General features: G+C 44.3%; 1 protein-coding gene across 8 annotated transcripts in view; it reads left to right on the top strand.

Annotated features, from left to right (window-relative positions):
* Positions 1-24,982, top strand: part of TEAD1 (TEA domain transcription factor 1) — a 260,791-nt gene that overhangs the window by 88,385 nt on the left and 147,424 nt on the right. The gene's annotated exons all lie outside the window — the stretch shown is intronic.

The raw sequence follows: 24,982 nt of genomic DNA, 5'->3' as shown, positions 1-24,982 counted from the left end.
TGAAGTCTACTCATTTTTAAAACCCAGCATTTTTTTTTTTAAACTACATAGGCCAGATAAAACTGCTCAGGGACTTGATCAGACCTTTGAACTACCAGTTTACTGCCTTGTTACCAATCTTCAGTTGAATGGCTAGACAAGGCACTGACCCCCAGGCTACTCTCTCCAGTCTCCCTTTCTACATGGGGACCCCTCACAGTGCATTAGAAACTCCCAAGAGTGCCCAAGAGGATGAAATTGGTTGACCAGATGGCTGGGGATGCCGAAGGTGGCAGCAGGCACCCATCTACTAGTCTGGGGTTGACAGGCTGGGTTTGGACCTTCCCTGCACCTTCAACTTGTACTTTTCGGCTGCTTACCTTTTGGGAAGCAGATGGCAGGTGGTTACGTATACGTTCTGCTTGTCTAATTGGGCACGTTGAGATGACAGAGTTTGCACAGTGGCTGAGTCTAAAGAGATGCAAACGAATAACCTAAACTCAAAGAGAACCAGCTCAGCAGCCTACTGGAGGTCGTTAACTTATCACGGGAGTGATTTATTTCTAAACAATTTGAAAGCTTTTCCATAATAGGGTGTTGTACCTTTAATACTGCAGCTCCTCTATCAGGAGCCGTAGGAGGCTGCAGACCAGGCTAGCACACACTGCTAAGGAGAAAGCAGATGGTGGTGCAGCTGCCACCAGCTGTGCCCCCACCCTGCCCTCCCCCTCTCCAATGTGGATGATGTAATGGAAACAAGGAAAATTTTGCTTTCTGCAGCATTAGAGTGTCTCTTCCTTGGCCAGTCTGTGACACACACACACACACACACACACACACACACACACGAGGGAGAGAGAACACACACACACACATACACACACACACACACACGAGGGAGAGAGAACTCAAACCTTCAAACCTTACGTATTTGTTTTATGTTCTCATGTGATCCTTTGTAGCCAAAGAAGCTCCTTCATGTCTGGTGAAATATCTCAGCTGCTGTGGGTAGAAAGTTTCAGGGCCTCTGGTTTTCTGTGTGCTTGTGTCTTTCCTGGGCTACCCTTTCTCAGTCTGGTTGTTTGCTTTCAAGGTCTCGTTTTCATGCCTAAAAATGCAACTTCCCCATTTTAAAGGCAGAGAAGAGCACTTTAATCTTTGCGCCTTCTTTGAAGCACATTTTATTAGGAGTAGTGAAGGTGACTTCGGGCCACTGTACATTGTACAACACCCATTTGTTTACCCAGAAATTACTTTAATCTAAAAAAAATGGGCCTAATGTTGGACATGTCAGTTGGGAAGAAGTACTCCTGCCTTTCATTTCTCTCAGGGAATGGCACTATCCCTTTAGGAACCAGGTTTCTGGACTAGGAATAGGAACACAGTTCAAAGCAAATGTTATTTTTTTCGACTCCAGTTGTTTTCCTCCATTGCTTTTACTTTTAGCAGCCATGGTAGATTGAACCAATTTGCCTATAACTCCATCATAAAAATCATTTTTCTGTGAAAATAATTTGTGAAAGGACACTCGATGTTAGTTTGGGGTCAAAAGCGGTAGGCTAGGGAAGAGAACTCTGAGAAGCTCTGGATTTGAGTTGTCTATCCATAGTGAACTTGAATGATCCTGCCCTTGGTCTGTGAGTTTTCTCCCTTGCACAGAAAGAGGGTAAAGTAGATGATATCTGTGATCCTCGGGGCTTGTATGTTTTCTGATTCTGGATTTGTGACTTGTCCCTCAGTAAGAGTGATCAGTCTGTTGACACACAGGGCGCTGGTGTGGAGCATGTTGTTAGTACTGAGGGGAATCGGATTCCGAGCGCTTCCTGAGAGTGCACGCTCTTGATGTATGTGTTCTTCTTTCCCTGAAAGCCACGTTACATTTTCTGACAGTGCTGGTGACCAACCTGATTTAAAATTGGGCAGTCATTTCGTGCGAGCAGCATTAACGATTACAACTGCAAGACTGTGTGTCCTGATTAGGGGTGCAAGAGACACATTTGCTGTGGTAGCCCTGCAGTGTCCAGGCAGCTGGCCAGTGTGGAGGAGCTTTGCTTCTCCTGATGCTTTGGAAGGGAACATGGTGGTTATCATGTTTATGGGAGGTAGAGACTGAACCCCTTAAGAGAAACTGCCTTGGGTGCCTGGGAGCTGCCTGTAACCCACCTGTAACTGAGGATGAGAGAAGATTGGTTTGAGAGCCTCCACAGTGAGGCTCCAGCCACTTGGGGATAGAGTCATGTGAGTGATGTGGGGGCCGAGCTGCTGTTCCTTGGCTTCAGGCCTGTTCCCCATCTTACCATATGTGAATCAGGACACAAACCAGACTGGGAGCCAGAGTTTCTGAAGGTCCTAAGAGCATGTTTTTTCTCTTAAGCATTTTGAAAATGAAAACATTGAAAGCATTTAGGATTCCATGTAGTGAGATCAAAATAATTTAATGCCTTTTAGTGAAATACCAAGTGTTTTTGACTTGAGGGGGTTATTCCGATATTTTCTGAGCATCTGTAGAGTATTGTGATGTCACTAATCGTGAGCCTTTGGAGAGGCAAGGTCAAGTGCAGCACTGATTTATTTGGTAATGAAATCTCCTCTGTGGTTGGCAGTAGGGCAAATGCAGTCTTATAGAGGGGAAAAATGGAAAGCTCTCTTTATGATGAGGTTTGGGTCATTAGAAAAGATGGCTTAATTTTCCCTATGCTACCTGGGTCTGTGGAGAGGCCAAGCCTTTGTGTGGTTCGTCTCCATGTGGACAGATTATTTCTGCCTGCAGCACCCTATGGATCTGCAGTTGTTCTTAGGGATTATTAGAAGAAGGGTGAGACTTCTTTGACTGTTCCCAAGAGCTTGCAAGCTCATTCCCTCTCTTTCTCCGTGTTTTCTTTTTCTTAATTTTACATAGATGTTCCTCTGTGTATCCTTGCAGATAGTTGTGGAGGAGATAGCAGGGGGACAAGATGGCGGAGACATTCTTGATCAGCAAAGCTGTCTGGAATTGAATTTCATAGGAGCAGGCCACAGTTTTTAACACAAGACAGAACAAAACAGTGAATCAGGGGATTTGTCTAGATGTGTTTTCTATTGTACCTGAAAACTGTAGTCAGGCAGAGTGGTCAAGTATCTCCCATAATCAAGTTAGGGACCAGAGCTAAACATTCACTGGCTGCTTGCCTCAGAGGCATGCAAGTATAGCATCTTAAATCTTGGCCTTTGGAATTGTTATGAAGCCTGGCTCTGCCCCTTCTAGACATTAGACTCAGGGTAAGTTGCAACTTCCATCTCATGCTCACATTTTGAGGTCAATTTTGTGAGTCTCATTTTGCAGATGAGGGAGCTAAAAGGGATAAAGTGGCTTGTGCATGACCAGTCTAAATGGTACAGCTGGGTTCTTTCAAAACCGACTCTATCTAACTCCCAAACATGGGCTCTTTCCCTCCTTGCTGGAGGTCATTGTAAATAAATTCAACAAGTCAGTATTAAGTACCGCTTGTATTCCAGCCCCCATACTAGGCATTTTCAGGGATACAACAGTAAGCCAGACAGACATGATCCCTGCCCTTATGGAGCCATCATAAGTTTATTTGCAGGAAACACTGACCTGAGGTCAGGACTGTGTGCCAGAGCTTTCTGGGAAGTCTGAGGGCCTTTGAAGATGGTCACCTTCCACTTAGCCTTTTGAAGCCTGTTCTTGGCCACCAGTGTCCAGGGCACCTGGCCCAATGCTGGCAGGAAGAAAGCTTCTCAAATATCGTAGTGGGGAGGATCCTAGATCACAAGGCTGGCCATGGTGGTAGCCAGAAAGATGTCTGGAAGATTCTGGTGCCCTGGGATCCCATAGGCAGCTAGGGCAGAGCAGTTGCTGAACAATGACTTTCTCCTTTTGTGAGCAGTTATCTTCAGGGTTCTTGCTCCAGATAGCTCCAGGGGTGCCCCTTTCTTGCTGGGATGCCAGGCCTACTGATCAGCTCTATAGAGCTCACTTGTGAGGCATAGGGAAGATGAAGAGGAAGGCATGTCTGGGTTAAGCCTCTCTAATTGGTCTTCCCCTGTTGCTGACCTGAGCCTTCCCAGCCAGGAGAGCACAAGAGTTGGACTTGCCTCCTTGCTTACTTCATAGAAGTACAAGATAGAGGAGAGAAGGGGCAGGTGCAGTGAGATGGGGCAGAGCTGACAAGGGGATCTGAGAAGGCGTGCACACAGGCAAGCACAAATGTTACCAGTTAATCAGTGCAGGCAAAGAGGCTGACGTCTGAGGACCCCCGGCTCCTCCCAATCAGAACTGGTCAAGGGAATGTAGTCAGAACTGGTCAAGGGAATGTAGGGGCATTGCTGTGTTAGACAGTGAACTTTTCCATAGTTTCTGTGAGGACCAGGAAGGTGGTCCACATATGTGGAGGCCCCAGAGGCCCTGATGCAGAAGTGGCTGCAAACTCCAGGCCCTAGAGGATCACCAGGCTTTGGGAGAGTGAGCCTTGTGGCCTGAGCTGAACTTGTTTATCCCAGTTCTTCATCTGAACATCATGTGGCATCTGTGATTTCATCTTTCTGTTTGACCTGTGATGTGGGATCTTATTTCCAGTGAATTGGCAAAAAATGTAAAGCACAAAGCATTGTGCCCTTAGAACAGGCTAGAAGCCCCACAAGACAGGGGCTGTCTTGCTGGACAGAGAAGATGTCAGTGATGTTTGTTGAGTGTATGCATGTGGGAGTTATTGCTTAAGACAAAGAAAGATGAGTAAGTAAGCCTCTGAGCTGCAAGAGGAGCTGGCTGGAAAGGAAGGGAGAAAACAGGAGAAAAGAGAGAGAAAGATGTTTGTATATTTAATGGTCTTCCTAGCCTGAGAAGGAAGAAACTCTGGTTTTTGCTCTGTGTGCTGCCAGATGTTAGTTGAAGTGGTAGGAAGGATTTCTACTCATTGGCACCATGGTAGAGCAAGGGTTAATCCTGGGATCCTCAGAACAGATGAGTAATGGGGGATTTTGAAATAGTTTTGTTCCTGTGAGAATAGCAAAGCCAACGTCATCAGTGTTTGTGTTGGGAAAGTTTAACATAGTGGGGGTCCAGCCTACAAAGGTTTGTGCACAAGGTGTGAGCCCTTGTGCAATTCAGATAAAAAAATAGCTAATTAGGATGGCTTGAGAATTGGTCATGAGGGGGGGAAAAAAAAAAGTAAGAGACAGCGAATCTTAAATTATTACCAAGTTGGAAAGTTCAGCTTTTCCACAACTTTCTGTGGCAGTGGGTGAGCACTGGCATTCAGAAGACATGGATTTGTAAATCATTTAGGGAGTACTGTGGACCTGTACTGTGCTTTGACTGTGAATGGGGACTACAGATGTAGGATAATGAAGAGAACTGACCTGTGTGACCACTTACTGTGTACCAGGCACTTTCTCGTTGCTTTAGAATGTGTTGTCTTGTTTATTCCTCAGAACAAACTGACGATGTAGGTTACACCGTGCTTGTGTGCTTAGCCGCTCAGTCATGTCCGACTTTGAGACCCCATGGACTGTAGCCGCCAGGTTCCTCTGTCCATGGGAATTCTCCAGGCAAGAATACTGGAATGGGTTGCCAGGCCCTCCTCCAGGGGATCTTCCCAACCCAGGGATTGAACCCAGATCTTCTTCACTGCAGGCAGATTCTTTCCTGTCTGAATCACCATAGAACCCTTTTTGCACCCAAGAAAGCTGAGGTCCACCAAAATCAAGTTACGTGCTCAAGGCCATGGTAAATAAGTGGTGGAGTTGACATTTGAAAGTCAGCTTAATACAACAAACGAGTTAAGACAACTAACTACAACATTGATATGGAAGGAAGTACACTGTGTACTAGAGATATCGACGGTTCAGTGGTAGGGCAGCAGAAAGTGTGATTATTTATTTTGGGGAATGCACATATCTATATTTGAAAATACAAAAGAGTGGAAGAATCAGAGTCTGAGAGGCAGATTTAGGTGAGCCAACTTTCAGTGGGAAAAGGCCACTTAGTGTGTTTTTTGCTTTTGTAAATTTTTTAAATGTTTTTTGTCTTTAAACTTCTTTTGGATGGCAGACCCCCACTCCCAACCCCCCATCTTTTCTGAGAATCTACACAAAGTTGTGGATCTCTTCTTCAAAAAAAATTCAGGCTTGTGCACAGTTACAGAGTTGTTGCATAGAACATTAGGGGATTTCTGAAGCCTAGGTTTATATTTGCTACTGTGGGGAGAGAGAGCGAGAGGGGAAGGGCATTCAGGGAATTCAGGCATAAGAGAACAGCATGATAAAGGCACAGAGTCCTGAGAGGACCCACTCTGGTGCTCTTAGAAAGGAGGATGTGTCCTGGAGGGGGATGGTAGTTGAGCCTGGAAATGTGGGTTGGCAGTGTGTTGTGGAGGCCTGGAGTGCCACGCCATCGTGGCTGGTGCTCATCCCGGGGACAGAGGAAGCCATTGCGTGTTTTCAGGAGAGAGGGTTGTGACTCAGCCTGTGTTTGACAAAGCCAGCTTTGAAGGCGTGAAGACAAGTTAGATTACTATTGCCGAGGATGAGCTTAAACTGCAGTCCTGGTGGAGAAGCTTCATGGGTAGAACCAATAGGACTGGCTGACAGGATGTGATTTGTGAAAGAGAAAGAGGGGTTGAAGATGATTCCAAGATTCTTTCTGTTGAAGATGATTCCAGGGTTCTTTTTGCTTGTGGGCGATAGGGAGAACAGTGGGATGATTAAACGGATGGGGGAATGAAGACAAGAGATGCAGTTTGTAGAGTGGAGAAATGGGGGGAGTTGGATTTTGTTGTGTGCTGGAGGTGTACTCAGGGGGCTCTCCACCTGAGGATGATCTGTGGGGTTTGGAAATTCCTGCTTGGAGCTCAGGCAGCCTGGAGTTGCAGGGGTAGTTTGGGGCCTCATCAGCAGAGAAGAGATGAGAACGGGCAATATGCTTAGGCCCCCGTGTATTGTGGTTAGACCAGCATGAATTTTAAATGGGGTGTCTGTATTTGTGGGAGAGTAAAGAGGTTGCCTTTTTAAGAAAAAGGGAGACGCATCAGTGGTTCCAAATCCTGATCATTATCGGCAGAAGCACTTGAAAAGCTTAAAAAAAAGAGACATAACTGACTCAAACTGATTGAATCAGAATCTCTGAGTGTGGTCTGAGAATCTTATGTTTTTAAAAGCTCTCTGGGTAATTTGGGTAATCAGGCAGGTTTGAGAGTCACTGGGCTAAACTATAACCTGGGCCCAAGAGGAGAGGGCCACATTTCTAGAGCTGGTAAAAGAAACTAATGAGCAGAGAATGAGACTGACCTTGAAATAGTCCTTAGAAAGTTTGGGGATAGGAAATGAACTGTATAATCCAGTTAGTGCCCCCTCTGTATAGAGAAGAAAGATTACCATGGCCCAGGTTTGCCATGTACAGGAACAGCCTTGAGATGGTATCTTAAAGGAAGGCATAGAAAGTTAAAGGAAGGCTTATTTTAGAAAAGGGGAGAGAGACGTGGCCATTTGGTTAGTTCTGAAAGTGAAAGTCACTCAGTCGTGTCCGGCTCTTTGTGACCCCATGGACATTCTCCAGTCCATGGAATTCTCCAGGCCAGAATACTGGAGTGGGTAGCCTTTCTCTTTTCCAGGAGATCTTCCCAACCCAGGGATCAAACCCAGGTCTCCCGCATTGCAGGTGGATTCTTTACCAGCTGAGCCACAAGGGAAGCCCTTGGTTAGTAGGGGGGAAAAAGTATGTAATTGAGGAATTATTTGATGGAATAGAACCAGGAAGAGACCTTAAAAGAAGGGCTTCTTTTACTCTCATGCATAATGGCAGGAGAAGGTTCAGGTAGAAGGTGCAGGGAAGGCATAGTGATTCCTGTCTTCAGATGAGAAGTAAGGCCATGTGGGCTGAGGTGGGTTATGAGCTTCTGAAAAGTAGAGCAAGCTTAATAGCGATACTGTAGGGGAACTGGATATGGAGGGACAGGAGTGCGTAAAAGAATTGGGAGCAGTGGAGGAAGGGCCTGAGAGAAGTCGGAGAACATTCGTTTCTTCTTTTAATTGAAATTTTTATTGAGATAATTGTAGATTCACATGCAATTGTAAGAAACAGTGCAAAGATTCTTTGTACACTTTGTCCATTTTCCCTCAGTGGTTACATTTTGCAAAACTGTACTATCAAAACCAGGATATTAATGTCGATATATGCTTGATCTTATTCAGATTTCCCCGACTCTACTGGTACTCATTTGTGTATGTGTGTTTTATTAAGTTGTGTACGATGTTATCACCTGCGTGGTATGTGTATCCGCACCAGGGTGATGCAGAACAGTTCCAGCACCGCAAGGATCCCCAGGGTTGCCCTTTGTCACCACACCCATCCCTGTTCTGCTTCCCCCGACCTCATCCCTGACTCCTGGCGACCATGAGTTATTCTTTACTTCTAAAATGTTGTCGTTTCAAGCATGGTATCTAGTGCAGTCATACTGTATGTCACCTTTTATGGTTGGCTTTTCCCCATTCATCGTAATTCCTTGGAGATTCATCCAGGTTGGTTGTGTGTATCAGTAGCTTGTTCCTTTGATTGCTGAGCAGTTCTCTAGCCTGTATGCACCGCAGTGTGTTTAACCATTCGCCTGTTCAAGGGTATCAAGTTGAGTCTAGCTTTTGGCTATTACAAACAGAGCTGCTATAACCATTTATACACAGACTTTCTAAAAAGTTCGTGCATTTCTGCTTGGCGGTGCTGGGTCTTTGTTGGTGGCGCGGGCTTTTCTCTAGCTGCGGTGAGTGAGGGCTACTCTCCAGTTGTGGCACAAGGGCTTCTCGTGGTGGCGGCTTCTCCTGTGCAGCAGGGGCTCCAGGGTGTGCGGGCTTCAGTCGTTGCGCTTCCCAGGCTCTAGGGCACAGGCTCTACAGTTGTGATGCACGGCCTTAGTTGTTCCAGGGCACGTGGGATCTTCCCAAATCAGGGATTGAACCTGAATCTCCTGTGCTACCAGGTGGATTATTTAGCACTAAGCTACCAGAGAAGCCCTATATACAGTTTTTTGGGTAAATGTAGTTTTCATTTCTGTGGGATAAATGCATTCATTGCTGGGTCAAATGGTAGTCATATCTTCAGCTTTCTTTTTTAAAAAACTACTCAACTGTTCTTCAGAGCAGCTGTGCCATTTTACATTCTCCCCTGCAGTCTAGGTTCTCTACATCCTCGCCAGCATTTTGTGTTGTCACTATTGTTTGTTTTAACTATCCTGATAGGTGTGTGGTGATATCCCATGTGGTTTTAAGTTGCATTTCCCCAGTGACTAATGATGTGAAACATCTTTTCATGTATTTATTCGCCAGAGAGGTGGCCATAAACAGAGATGTATATACAGGATATACGGAGAAATGTCTTTGCATGTCTTTTGTCCCCCTTTTAATTGGATTATTCTTACTGCTGAGTTTTCGGAGTTCTTTATTTTAGATATGAGTCCTTTGATATGTAGTTTGCAGCTGTGTTCTTCTTGTCTGTAGCCTATCTTCTCATCTTCTTCACATGTATAAGTGTTACATTTTGATGAGATCAAATTTATTAATTTTCTCTTTTGTGGTGCACAGGCTTAGTTGCTTCACGGTTTGTACTTTTGATGTCAAGTCTAAGAACTCATTGCCTAGCCCTGGGTACTGAAGATTTTCTTCTGTGTTTTGTTCCAAAAGGTTTCTGGTTTTATGTTTCACATCTCAATCTGTGACCTTTTTTAAAATTAATTTTTGTATAATGCAAGAGTATTACTTTTGGGAAAAGCCATTGGCATTGTTATGTGATACATATATATTTGTTCTGCTAGGGGGTCGTTGGTGTATCTAAGTTTTGACAATGTCAAGGCTTGGGACCAGAGACACTAAAGCGCTGGTGAGTGCATGCTTGCACCAGTCTAGGTGGGGACAGGGACAAGGTGAAGCTGGAGCTGCTGACGAGTCATGACGTGTGCTCTTAGAGGCTCTGTACACACAGGAGAGGTGGCTGGACAGGAGGCTGTGGTCACGCACGGGAGAGGAAGCACCTGAGATTAGAGGTGGAGATATTTCAAGTGATGAGTTTCGAGGTGTGGCTGCAAATATGGTCAACTGATACGAATGTGGGCGCTGGCCACTGGAGATGAGGAAGGAAGACATAGGGAGACTCATCAGCATCGGGTTGGCTAATCATGTTGATGTTGAAGTCCACTGTAGTGCACTGTGAATTTGTAAATAGGCCTACCAAAGTAATCAGGTGTTAGGGGGATTTCCTGGAGAGGACATGACCCCATGGATGTGAATGGAGAGAATTTAATATTGATGTGAATGGCATGGGGCTAGTGAAGAGCAGGCGGCAGAACAGCCAGGCAGAAGGAATACTGGGGTTACAAGAAAACCCTAACATTTTCCACCTCTCTCTTCCCAAAGTCTTTGGCTGCTCTGAAACTTCACCTGTTTGCAGTGTGTCTGTGCCTTGTTGCTATCATCTGTAGAATGGGGTGAGAAAATCAGTTTCTCCGTATCTCTCAGCGATGTTGACAGAAAATGCAGTTATGTGTGAGAAGATATTTTGATCTAAATCCTACAAATAATGCTTTTCTGGGGTTAAGCCTGTTCCCAGCACGTTAGAAAGGTATTTTGGAGCAGCCACTCAGGAAAGCCTGCCTAGCCTACTTAGAGGGTTGTTTGGTTAAGGGAGCAATTGAATGGTATCCCCCCTTTCTGCTGTTGGAGAGGGGAGGTCAGGATACACTTGTCTGGGTCAGAGTCGCAGATGATGGAAGGGATCAGTGGGAGTGGGCAGGTCCCGGAGTAGCAGCTTCCGCTGCATGGAAGGCGATGGGGGTGTGGACGGCTCGAGAACCTGCCAGTTCTTAGCTGCATGGCCCTGGGTTCCAACGCCTGTCTTTGTTCTGTCCCCACTGACTTCCGCATCTAGAGCTTCAGTTCCTCTCCCCTCTAGAGCATTTTGCTTGAGATTGGGTCTTAATTTCTTACTACTATTGTTATTTACATATATCCCATTTCTTTGATAATGAGTGTTTAAAGTGGTGATTTTCCAACTTAGCATTGTTATGATATTGTTCTGCTGATCTCTGTAGTAAAGAGCCTATCTTAGAGAATGCTCCACAAAGTAAGTGAAAGTATATAAATATATTGTGGTTAGGGTCATAGAAAAAATTTGAAGGAATTTACAACATGTAAATTGCAGTTGCTTCAGGGGATAGATTAATGGGGAACTCCATTTCTATTACATATTTCTGTATTAATGGAGTGGTTTTTTCCCCCCCTAATAGTGAACATATGTCACTTTTGGAATTAGAGGAGAAATAACTATGTCATTTACTTTTTTCCCTCTGATTCTGAGCAAGAAAGACTCATTAAAGAAAAATGTGGCAAATACCAAGAATGAGAAGCAAATCGTATCATCCAGGTGGACACTGGAGTGATGTTTACCTGGGGTTTGGTTGTGGGAGGGACACTGCAAGGTCCTGGTGGGCAGAAGAGGGGTGCTGGGGAGGAGCTGGTGCCAGCAAGTTCTCCCTTCCATGGGTGCGTGGCCGAGGCACCGATCTGCAGAGACAGGTGGTCAGAGAGTGGGGTGCTGTGGCCAGGAAGCAGGACAGGGTGTTCTTACTATACGATTCAGGACATTGGTCCAGAAGTTCAACAGGTGCTGGGTCAGTTGGATCTGTCAGTCAGCTCTCCACACTAAAAATGGCATTATTCTGACATTCATGTTTTATGGTAATATGGTGGTGGAAGAAAGACTGGAACATGTTCAGATCCATTCTTCCAGTGTCCACATGCTCCCAGCAAGCTACTGCAGAAGAATGGACAGGCCCCACACCTCTGCTGAGCCAGTATTTATCGTTTCATTTGTACTGTAGGGCGGACAAGCTTTATTCTTGGAGGGCTGCGGGCCTGTCTTGTAAGAATGTCGGTAGTCTTTTGAATGGTCCTGTTATTCTTTGTAACAGATTCCTGGCAGGTAACCTTGTACTCGTGTTGCCTTTAGGCAGAGGTGGGTGGCTTTTAGAGTATGAAAACACTCTGGAGACTGTACAGAGTGCTATAAATTCTCCTTTGATTGTAATCATTTGATTTAATCACAGGTATATTTCATTTACCTGATATTTACCTGCTATGCCTTCACTGCAGATTATTTCATCTGCCCACCTTCCCTTCTCTCAAATGCTTCAATTCCAGGTATATCATAAAATCAAATTGCTCTTCAAAATCCACATGAATATTATTTCTTTAAAGCCTCTTGCTATATCAGAATACACCCCTCTCCTTTTTATCCTTTTAGAATGCAGTCTGAAAGGTATGACAGTGAAATTTCCTGCCCAGGACATTTAATTTATTTAAAAAAAAATTTATATAATGTTGTGGCTTTTTTGACACCCTGCCCCCCAGCAGTGAAATTGGTCATTAGCTCTCTATTTCTATAGACACTGTTCTTTTTGGAATGGCTGCAGCGCGGAAATGTAATTGATCACTCCCCAAAGCTTTGAAGCATCAGGGTAATATTGAAGATATGTTAATAAGCTGAGTCATGCCCCCCCCACCCCCACCCCACCCCGACCCCAGCCATTTGCAAAGGTCCCAATTACTCCCTCTGTACCTACCCTCTTCCCTGGGTCTGCCTCTATGCTCCATGACTTGCTTGCTGTTGTGCTGAGATGGGTTTTGGCAACTGTTTCTTAGATGAATGGTTCTGTTACAAACACGGTAGCTTCTGTGACTGCTTAAAAAGATTGTTGTTTATGACTGCTTTTTATTGAGAGATGTTTGGTGCACGTTAATGTCCTGATAAAGACATTTGTACCTATAAGGTAGCCACCGCCTTACACGTATTTGATTGTGAATAAGGTGCTGGGGCTGATGACATGCCAGATGTGAGGTATTGGATTGCATGTTTATTCAACTGTCACTGCAGTCTCTGTACTCGGATGTGCCTTTGTGTTTGCTGTCTCACGGCAACACACCGAATGCGGTGGCGATACGATCCTGACTATGGAAGATGCTATTTGGGTTACTTGGATCGTAAGCCATGAGTATTAGGAAGCATTCTCTCAGTCCCCATGTGTCCCGAGACAGCAGTCATGAACAGTTGTTAGGTGAAGGGAATTGCCAGGTGGGATGACCACATGCACTGGGATAGGGGCCTTTTGAGATGGACAGATCTTAGATCTGGACTGACCAGGGCAGGCATTGTGACAGGGATTAATAATAATAAATAATCTATCCAGTGCTTGCAATGTGCCAGAAACTTTTCTAAACACTTAATATCAACTCATTTAAGCCTCATTACAAATCAGTAGCCACCATTATTATTCCCACATTAGGATGAGGAAACCAAGGCCTAGAAAGGCTCAGTAAATTGTCCAGGATCATATAGCTTAGAACTCCTGAAGTCAGGACATAAACCCCATTCAGCGTGGCTCCAGTATCTGAGCTCTTAACCACCATCTTCTGCTGCCTCTGAGCTGTGACAGAACAGGAACCTGAGGGTCTCTGGACCATGTCCATGTCCCTACGTTGCTGCCTCGTTGTGTGGAAGAGAGTTTTGGTTCCAGGTAAACAGTATAAAAGGGAGAATGGGCTTTCCTGGTACCCAGAATAGTCTTTATCCTGTTTTCTGCCTGGTAAACTCCTACTGGCCCTTCAAGACCTTGGCAAAAATGCCCTTCTTGCCCCCAAAGTCTTCTTTAGTCTCCACAGGCAGAGCTACTTGCTCCCTCCTCTGTGTTTCCAGTTTTTTTTTTTTTTTTTTTTTAAGATTTATCTATTTATTGGGTTGTGCTGAGTCTTAGTTGTAGCATGTGGGATATACTTCCCCAACAAGGGATCAAACCCGGTCCCCTGCATTGGGAGCACAGAGTCGTAGCCACTGGACTACCAGGGAAGTCCCTCCACAGTATCTGACCAACTGTCAAAGCACTTTTCAGACTCGCTTTTAATGTGTGTGTTTGTATCTCCTGCCCCTAGCATGGTGCCTGGCACACATTAGGCCTTCAGAATATGTTTGAATTAGTGAAAGTTGCTGGTGATAATAATTTAATCTTTTTTCGCTATAAGATGTTTTTTCCACATCCTTGTTGTCATCACACTTATAGCGTTCTAATGAAATAATGAGGGCAAGGATTATAACTTCATAGATAAGGAGCTGAGGCACATAGCCCATAATGTTTTCCATTAGAGGTTCTTATCTTGAGGAACCCCTTGGTGAAGAAGAGCTTAGTGTACACCTCATTCCCGTGTTTATACTTTTCTGTTCTAAACATATTGACCCTGTGCCTGAAGAGTCACAAATGAGAACAGTTTATTTCAGTTTACATCTATGGCAATATCACGAGGGTTTTATCTGGGACATTCAGGGCTATAAAGGAATATTGAGCTTGATTTGGTCATTTTGGTGACGGAATCTACCCGTTTCTCATCCCAGTTTGATTTTTACAAGTCGGAAAGTTCATCCCTGGAAAGGAGTCTTTGACAGTTTTCCCCCCAGCAGATACCTGACACAGTATGTTTGTAAGCTTATCCAGGGTGTCTCTCACTGAGGGATGTGTGTGTCCATTACTTTTTTCAGATTGACTCTGGGTTTAAGTGACTGAACATTACTTCAACCTCTGATTATTTTAAGGTGACATTGTCGATTCCCAGTGACTCACTTTAGTGGAACAATGAACCAAGTAAACTATCTCTGTGGAGTTCAGGAGATGTTAAGTTAGGGTGGGTTATAAGATCTTTGTGACAAAATCTGGTTAGCGTAGATTTAACTTGCCTCTAATCTAGTCAGTCGGAGAAGGCGATGGCACCCCACTACAGTACTCTTACCTCAAAAATCCCATGGACGGAGGAGCCTGGCGTGTTGCAGTCCGTGGGGTCGCGAAGAGTCGGATGTGACTAAGTGACTTCACTTTCACTTTTCACTTTCCTGCATTGGAGAAGGAAATGGCAGCCCACTCCAGTGTTCTTGCCTGGAGAATCCCAGGGACGGGGGAGCCTGGTGGGCTGCCGTCTGTGGGATCGCACGGAGTCGGACACGACTGAAGCAACTTAGCAGCAGCAATCTAGTTAGTGTCTGATTTGTATGAAGGCTTGTCAGTTAGCTGAAAGGAGTAAGTTCCTCGTGGTGATTAAGAGCATAGGGTCAGGAGTGAGGTCTCTCTGGGTTTAGATCCTGGCTCTGCTACTTCAGTGGATATGTAACAATGGGCAAGTTAGAATTCGTGGACCTCTGTTTCCTCATCTGATAAATGAGGCAAATTCAAGTGCCCATCTTACAAGTTTGATGGAAGGTTAAGTAAGATAATGCATGAAAACATTTTGCATGCCCAACTTATTCTTTGAGAGTAATGTTAACCTTGATAGTAAAACCAAAGATTTTATGAGAAAACTATTGACCAAAACCTTTTATGAATATCAATGTAGATGTCCTCAACAAAATACTTGCAAACTGAATCCTGCAGTGTATAGAAAGGATTCCACACTGTGCCTAAGTGGGATCTACTCCAGGAATGCAAGGTTAGTTTAAAATTTGAAATGAGTTAATATGATACATCTCATCAATAAAGAACAAAAATCACATTATCATCTAAGTAGATGCAGGAAAAGCATTTGACAAAATCCAGCGCCTCTTTGTGACATTTACACTCAGCAAACTAGAAATAGACGAGAACTTCCTCACTGATGAAGGGCATTTATGAAAAATCCACTGTTAATATCATGCTTAGAAGACATTCTGTGTTTATGGATTGGAAGACTTAATATAAGTAAGATGGCAGTCATCACCAAATTGATCTATGGATTCACTCTATCAAAACCCCAGCTAACTTCTTTGGAGAAACTGATAAGCTAATCCTAAAGTTCCCATGGAAATTCAGGAGACCAAGAAGAGACAAAACAATCTTGAAAAAGAAGAAAAAAATTGGAGAACTCATACTTTTTGATTTCTTAACTTACTACAGAGCTACAATCTTAAGACAATATGGTACTAGTATCAGGTTAGGGATGCACCTCAGTGGAATCGAATCAGGAGTCCAGAAGTAAACCCTCACATTTACGGTCAGTTTATTTTCTGCAAATGTGTCAAGATGATGTTAAGTGGAAAACAGTAGTCTTTTCAACAAATGGTGCTGGGACTATTGAATATACACATGCAATGGATGAAGTGTGGATCCCTTTCTCATACATTGCAATCAACTAAAAATCAATCATAGACATCAGTGTAAGAGCTAAAACTGTAAAACTCCAGGAAAAACAAAACAAAATGTGAGACTAAGTCTTTCTGACTTTGGGTTAGCCATCTTGGATATGACACCAAATGCATAAGTAATAAAAGTAAAAATAGATAAACTGATACTTCATCAAAATTATAAACTTTCGTCCTTTAATAAAAAGACAACTCAGAGAATAAGACAGAAACTTTTCAGATTATAAATCTGATAAGGGACTTGTATCTAGAATGGATAAAGAATTCTTACAACTCTAATGAAAAGACCAAAAAGAATAGGCAGATGATCTAGATAGACATTTCTTCATTGGAGATAAACAGATGGGCAATAAGCACATGCAAAACTGTTCAACATCATTAGACATCAGAGAATTGCAGATTACAAACCACAGTGAGCCACTACATCTTATCCACTAGCACGGCAATAGCGAAAAACATTGGCAGTAAGTGTTGGCATAGGTGTAAAAATATGAGGACCCTTATACATTACTGAAAGAAAAGAAAGTGGAATTGTTGGTTGCTCAGTTGTGTCTGACTCTTTGCGACCCCATGGACTGTAGCCCACTAGGCTTGTCTGTCTGTGGGATTCTCCAGGCACGAATACTGGAGTGGGTTGCCATTGCCATATCCAGGGGATCTTCCTGATCCAGAGACTGAACCCAGGTCTCCCACATTGCAGGCAGATTCTTTACTGTCTGAGCCACCAAGGAAGCCCCCTGTACATTACTGGTGGAAATATAAAATGATACCACCATGCTGGAAAACTGTCTGGCAGTTCTTCAGAAGGTTCATCATAGAATTGTCATGTGACCTGGCAATTGTCCTCCTAGGTATCGTACGTAAGAGAAGTGAGAACAGGTGTCCCTACAAAAACTCGTCTACCGGTATTTGTAGCAACATTATTCATAATAGCCAAAAAGTACAAACATCCCAAATGTCCATCAACTGATGGATGTGTAAATAAAATGTGGTCTATCCATACAGTGGATTATTATTTGGCAATAACAAGTACTAATATACACTTAGCATAATATATACTTAGCATAATGTGAAAGAAGCAAAAGAAGACAGTCACAAGACTACATACTGTGTGATTCCATTTGTGTGAAATGTCCAGAATAGGCCTGTCTAGAAACAGGAAGTGGATGAGTAGTTTTTTAGAGCTGGACGATTTGAGAAATGTTGTGGAGTAACTACTAAATGGGTTTGGGATTTCTTTCTGAAATAATCTATATGTTCTAAATTGGTTGTGATGAGGCATACACAACTCCGTGAGTTTACTAAAAATCAATGCATTGTGCACTTGAAATGGGTGAATTGTATGTGAATTACAGCTCAATAACGCTGATTTGTTTGTATATGTATATACTTAGTATCAGGAGAAGGCAGTGGCACTCCACTCCAGTACTCTTGCCTGGAAAATCCCATGGATGGAGGAGCCTGGTGTGCTGCAGTTCATGGGGTTGCTGAGAGTTGGAGACGACTCATTGACTTCACTTTCACTTTTCACTTTCATGCATGGAGAAGGAAATGGCAACCCACTCCAGCGTTCTTGCCTGGAGAATCCCAGGGACGGCGGAGCCTGGTGGGCTGCCCTCTGTGGGGTCGCACAGAGTGGGACACGACTGAAGCGACTTAGCAGCAGCAGCAGCAGCATACTTAGTATCATATGTGGCCCTTTTTGAAAGTGGTCAGTAAATACTACCTACCATTGTAATAGGTAGGTAGGTAATATTATTACAATGGTAGGTAATATTTACTGACCACTTTCAAAAAAGGGCCACATATGATAATAAAACTCTCTTTCACTTTTCTAGTAGTAAAGATGAAATGAGAGGAGAATGCTGACAAAGTAGGTGGATATATCAATTAATTGAGATACTGAGTGAAAGAGGTGGCTGAATCTGTGGACAGCAGTAGGCCAGGAGCTGAACACTGAGTTTGAAAAACTAATGGAAAAGTCAAGTCTTGTGGTGGTACAAGTGCCTGCCTGGTACATAATAGGCATTCCAGACTGTTAATGCATTGAACTTGGCTACCCTTAAAATGTGGGTGAACTTCGGATCCAGATGTCACCAAACCAGATGTTCTTCACAAAAGAATAATCACCGTTAGTGTGATACAGGCCAGGGGTTTTGTCCAGGAGTCACTAAACCAGATGTGTGTGTTTTCTTTGTAAGTTACAGTAAGTATGACAAAGACCAGGGTTTTAGTTCTGGCGCTCTGTGTTTTTTTTCCCAGGCAGTGTCTGGGGAAACTGTTTCCCGCAATCAGTCCAAGGTGAACAGCTTTGCTCTTTGCAGGCTGCCTTTGGGCCTGCATGTTCAAACCTCTCTAGAAGAGATGAGCAGAAAACCCAGCCCTCACACTGTGCAGGCTAGTCCTGCAGAAGCTTTACGTCAACACTGCAGATGCCCTGTTCTGGTCACTGATGCTTTTAGAGCTTGGAAAATATGTGCCAGCTAGACAGGATGGTTCTCTGCTAAGTTGTGTGTATTTGCTAACACATTTCACAGTATTGTTTCCCCAGGGACCTGCCTGTGGAAGGAATCTCCCATATTTCAGTGTTGGTGAAAACCAAGTGAGCTGCTTTTCTGATGTTAAGGCCACACGCTGGCACCTGAAGTCCCATGGTACTGAGTGGTGGACTGGGGACTCAGAAATCTCCCAGGCCTGCATGACTGCCAAGATAGTTTGCTCTTAGTCTTACCAACGAGGCTCGACTGCCTTTTTGGAATGGACCAGTAAGAAGAGGAAGAGGATTGAAGGCAGAGAGCTGTGAAAACACATAATGTTCTCAGGAACAATAGGGTTCTGGCAGAGTGTGAAGTGGAGTGTGAGGTGCTGAGAAGGATGAATGAAGTAGCGTGGCTTATGAGCTGGGAAGGGCAAGATGAGAGATTGTGGAATAATGGACCAGGCAGTTGCTTTGGGGCACCAGAGTTCAACTTCTCTGCACAAGTATCTCATTCCTGGAGCAGAGGTGCAGGCCAGGGGATAGAAACTATTGTTTTGGGACATACAAATAGTATTAAAGGAAAGTTAAATTCTGCTTGCAATGCAGAAGACCTGGGTTCAATCCCTGGGTCAGGAAGATCCCTTGAAGAAGGAAATGGCTACCCACTCCAGTATTCTTGCCTGAAGTATCCCATGGACAGAGGAGCCTGGCAGGCTACAGCCCATGGGGTTGCAAAGAGTCAGACACAACTGAGCGACTAACACTCATACGGCCCATAAGGAGGCTCCTGCAGGACTCTGGCAGAAGGGCTTGAACTAGGTTGAAGGCTGTGGGAGTGACAAGGAGGGGGGCAGGGTGAGAAAGATATTTCAGATCAGTATATTTGTGATAAGGTGTTAGAGAGGTTAGAGATCAGAAGACATGGTAGGGTTTAGTGCAAGGAAAGAGATGAAGGTGTTTAATCTGTGTGAGCAACTGTGCATTGATAGAGACAAGGAAGGTATAGAGGGACAGGTTTTAAGGGGTAGAATAGGGGTCATGAGCTTGAGTTGTATGGAATGTGTAAGGTTTTGGGGGCTCTCCATGGAGTGGGAACCAGCAGGCACTTGGAAATTCAGCATTCTGGGTTGAGAACAATTTTTGGAAAATTGTTCCAGGGTTTGGAACATCTCGGAGTTTGGAACAGAAACCTTGGAGGTTGTCTAGGAGACAGAGAAAAGGCAAAGAGGGAAGGAAGGCTAAGGGAGAGAACCCATTTGAAGCACTGAGTCAATATCTCAAGTCCCAACTCAACACTCCTGTGAATATCTTTGGAAGCATGTTGTGTGTCATATGGAACCTTACAAATGCTGGACCAAGGGAGCCTGAGTTCCTGCATTTTTACCGTACTAAGCACATTGAAGTGTTTGGCTTTGTCCCTTGGTGGTATGCTGATGGAAACACCTATGAGATTAATGGGGTGCCTCATGTGTTGACATGTTCTAATCTGTGGCTCCCTGGTGTGTTAATGGGTCGGACCCCAATCCAGTGTGGCTCCTTCCTTTTTTCCTAAAAGCCAACTCTGATCCAAGCCTGAAGTGTGATTTCCTTCCTCCCAGTCTCCCTGAGCATGTTGCTGAATTTCCTTTGGTAGTTTGTGAGAGACAACAGCCACCTGTTAACTGTAGCTCCTACAACTGAGAAGTGCGTGCTACAAGTCTGCTGCTGCTGCTGCTGCTGCTGCTAAGTCGCTTCAGTCGTGTCCGACTCTGTGTGACCCCGTAGACGGCAGCCCACCAGGCTCCCCCGTCCCTGGGATTCTCCAGGCAAGAACACTGGAGTGGGTTGCCATTTCCTTCTCCAATGCAGGAAAGTGAAAAGTGAAAGTGAAGTCGCTCAGTCGTGTCTGACTCTTAGCGACCCCATGGACTGCAGCCCACCAGGCTCCTCCGTCCATGGGATTCTTCAGGCAAGAGTACTGGAGTGGGGTGCCATGCAGTGAATAACGATGACAGTCTTCCCAGAGCCCCTCGCAGACACGTCACAGTATGGGGAGCATAGGGAATCAGCACCCTATCTGCTTCAGTGTGGTCTCTTGGGGCCAGCCTGAGGGCCAAGAAGACTGGAGAAAACCCGGAGGCAGTAGGTGTGACCTGTGAGAAGAAGCAGGGCCTGGCCTCTCTCTGTCACATCAAAGACTGACTTTTCAGTCACTCAGCCCTAATGTGAGGATGCTTCAGAGCCAGGGCTGGGCTCCTGGTGGCCTGTGCCTGGGAACTGAGGGGAACGTGTGGGTCTGCATGTGCTCCGTGCAGACCCAGTGGGAGGGGGGCCCAGGCACCTCTCCCAGCTGTCCTCATAGCATTCAGAGCTGGAGGGATCAGACAGATTAGCCCTCTCTCCTCTGTGTTCATATTGGAAGCTGCTGCCCACAGACGCCCTTTCCCCAGTGCCGGTCCTGGGGTTGAGTTGGCCTGGCTTAAACCCAGCTGCTTCTGCATGGCTGTTCCCTCCTGTCACACAGACCTGGGCTCCAGGATGCCAAGGTCATTCTCAGTTTGACCATATAACTTAGTGTCCAAATTAAGACACTTTGGAGAATAAATGGAGCAGTGTTAAAGATAACACCTGCAAACAGAAATAAGCTGGGACCTTCCCATGCATACCAGGATATATGGTCTTCTCTGTACCTGTATTAAGCCTAACTTTCTTTCCCCCAGATCCCATGACCCACCTGACTTTAGGTGCCAAGGACTTAGGGATTTTGGGTCCTTGAGATTTGGGCTACAGAATGAAAACCTTAGGGGTCTCCCACGTTGGAAGACTCAGGAGATGAAAAACTTGGTGATAACCAGGGGGAGCATATATCTGAAGAATCCCTTACTATTCAGAACCTTGGTATGGATAGTGTGGCTATGTCCTGTTTACTTATTTTTATTCGAAGCTCTAAACTTTTGTTTTCATGTATATTCAGTCTCCTCTCACGTGTCACAGAGGGTGGCCTGAAGATAACAAACAGATAAGGAGAGAAACATCCTCTTCTAGGAGCTTACGGCCCGTATAGAGTCTGAAGCGCAGCTACATGGTCCGACCCGGAGGTGGAGCAGGAGAGAAACATATTCTTCTAGGAGCTTACGGCCCGTATAGAGTCCGGAACGCAGCTACATGGTCCGACCCGGAGGTGGAGCAGGAGCCCAGGCTCTGGGCCCTCACAGGAGTGTGCGAGGAGCCAGGAGTCAGGGATTTGTTTATGCTCTATCTGTGTGGTTTTCACAGTCACAGAGGAGAATGGGAGGGAACCTGAGCATCTGGGCCTCTCTGAGACCAGGCCAAACAGGGATTTAGGAAAAGAAGCGTTCTTTTTGAAGAGCAGAGGGGCAGAGTTGAGTACTCTGCCTAGTGGCTTGCTTGGCCTGCATGGGCCCATTTTTCTACCCAGACTGGCAGAACCTGGATCACCAGGGGCCTCAATGAAGAGGATGTGAGGAGAGGAAATGAGCTCTCCCTCGGCTGTCTTCAGACCTCTGCCTCAGCCTGGATGACCTGGGTTTGAGCAGTCTGGAGTGAGGACTGAGGCTGTCAGATTTAGGGGGAAAACAAACATTGGGTTGCAGATAAACAAAATATTATTTTTCATATACATATACCCCATGCCATAGTCGTATTTTACGTGGCAACCCTTGGTTACTAGGGCTGGGCCATATTTTGGCTTTCTAGTTGAGCATGGTGTAACCAACTGTTCACAGTGCTGCCTTCATTCAGAGGATGCTTAGTGAATGCCAGCTGTGTGCTGCTCTGGGTGCTGGGCTACAGCAGTGAGCAAAATCCAGCAGGAGCTCCTGACTTCACGGAGCTTACATCTAGTGGCGGTTAATAGATAATGAGGAAGGTAAGTTACTCAGTCAGATGGTACAAGTGGTAAAGAGGAAATTAAGGCAGGAAAGGGGTTGGGAGGGTTCACACCTGAAGGAGGTGAGGGGTTGAGGGTACAGGCCAAGCAGACATTTGCACGCGTAGACACACTGACACTACACACATATACTGTGGCTAGTGTCCCTAGTGTGCCTAGTGTGTTTAAGGAGCCTGAGGGCCAGTGTGGCTAGAGTGGTTAACAAGGGGGAAATGGGGAGATAAGCCAGTGGGGTCACAGGCCCAGAGTTTGTAGAAAGCCCTGGAGGTCTCTGTAAGGATTTTGGCTTTCATTATGGGTTGGGGTGCCTGGGGGCATTAGATGGTATTGAGCAGGGTGGGCGTGTGATCTGATTAGATTTAAGTAGTGATTGATTCAATTAGTGATTGAAGGGAGGCACTGCTGGTGGAGAACTGACCGAGAACCAGCCGGGGTCCCTGACCCCCCACCCCCTCCTCAGGTGTGGGCTGTGGGACTTGAGATACATGCTCATCATTTGGAATGAAAGGATGTTGCTCCCTGGACACAGATCTTAAGACTTCTGTTTTCCTAACTTTGGCTGATTGTCTTCCCTGTTTGAATGGAATGTTCCTTGTGAATAAGGTGAGCGACATGTAGTCATTACCTGTCTCTCTTTGCCAAGCACCGTGTGATGTACCTGGTTTGAGAGACCAGACCTTCATGTCACCTGTTAAGCTTGAGAGAAAAGGTTAGTGACTTGCTGGATATATCCCTTATATATCTGGGGTTTTCAGACCCAAAATGATAACTCAGTAAAAGTATATCAATTTTTTGTTGGTATGGGAGGAAGTTGTTTTCCTTTGTATTAATTAATTAATTAATTAATTAATTTTTGTTTGAGAGCTGAAGGGCTTGAGGCTTGAAAACATGTCCTTTGTTTCTAGTCTTTGAAGAGCCACACAGTCTGACTTAGAATTTTTGAACTTCACAAGAATGTGAAAGTGACATGCCTTCAGTATAAACCATACATAAAATTTTGTATTTTGATTTTTTTCCCAGCTGGCAGTGGGCGGTATGATACGCTCTCATGATGCTGGGCAGCGTTAGCAGCCACAGCTCCAAATCAGCCATCATAATGGTGGACAACAGATACACTTAGAACCATTCTGTACCCATACAACCAGTGTGTTTTTCACTTTCAATATAGCATTCAGCCCATTACATGAGATGTGCAACTCTGTTATGAAGGAAGCTTTGTATTAGATGATTTTGCCCAGCTGTAGGCTAATGTAAGTGTTCTGAGCATGTTTAAAGTAGGCTAGGCTAAGCTGTGATGTTCAGTAGGTTAGGTGTGTCAAATTAATCTTCGACAGTGATATCTTCAACTTGAAGGTAACTCAATTGTAAGTCAAGAAAGGTATGTGTTATAGAACTTCTCTGCTTTACCTCACTGAAGCAGTCTAATTTTTTTTTTAAGCTAACATATTTCACATTTCCAATTAAAGAATGTAAAAACTAAGGAATATAAGCATTTATAAAATGCATATAAAATAATAAAATATTTTATAAAATAATTCTTTGGAGAAAACTACTGAGGCTATGAAAGCGTGGCTTTTTGCTCAGTAGGATTATTTAAAATGTCAGCCAGAATTCATGATGAGAGTTATAATTTTTTTTTTTGAGAGTTTTAATTTTAAAACGAGTAGCACATATTTTCCAAATACCCTTGACAGGCCTGTTGTCTTAGAGATGGCACACTGTTAGATTAGCTTTGGTAAATAGTGTTATTAATAAATATTTACATTTTCACGTCTTCCTGTAAAATTTGAGAAAATGCAAAAATGAAGCAATTTAAAAAACGTATAGTACAGACATTCTAAATATGAAAATGGTCTGTTTTGCTAGAGTTGTGAAAAATGTATTAAGACTGAATCAGTATTTAAGCATAATTTTTCAAGGGACTGTTCTGTGCTGGTGTATATGCTGGGCATTAAGAATGCAGAATTGCTGGGGTGACCACTAAAACAAAACAAAATCATGGAATGAAGTGTCATATGTTTTAAACAGAGGTATATACATTGTGTAATTAGAGAAGTGGGTTTTTTTTTTTTTTTTTTGCCATGTTGTGTGTCTTGCAGGATCTTAGCTCCCTAGCAAGAGATTGAATTAAACCTGGGGTCCCAGCAGTGAAAGTGTCGAGTCCTAACCACTGGACCTCCAAGGAATTCCCAAGAAGTGGATATTTTAGATTAAGCCTTTTCTGGTAACTTTAGCTGTTTTCTTAAGCAGGGACTGAAATTCGCTATAAACCACTTCAATGTAGTTGAGACCCCAACCAGGATAAATTGAGATTTTTCCCACCTCACTTTAGAATTACAAGGTAGAACTGCATTCATTTTCAAGTTAGAAAGCTATAGCATCACCACTTTGATTTCTCTAAGTTTTACCTTCCATTCTGTAAAATGGGATTAATGAAACCTACCGT

This window comes from Ovis canadensis, chromosome 15, assembly GCF_042477335.2.
Source record: "Ovis canadensis isolate MfBH-ARS-UI-01 breed Bighorn chromosome 15, ARS-UI_OviCan_v2, whole genome shotgun sequence".
Classification (NCBI taxonomy): Eukaryota; Metazoa; Chordata; class Mammalia; order Artiodactyla; family Bovidae; genus Ovis; species Ovis canadensis.
The sequence above is the reverse complement of the archived record's forward strand: the minus strand, read 5'-3'. Positions and strand labels throughout refer to the sequence as shown.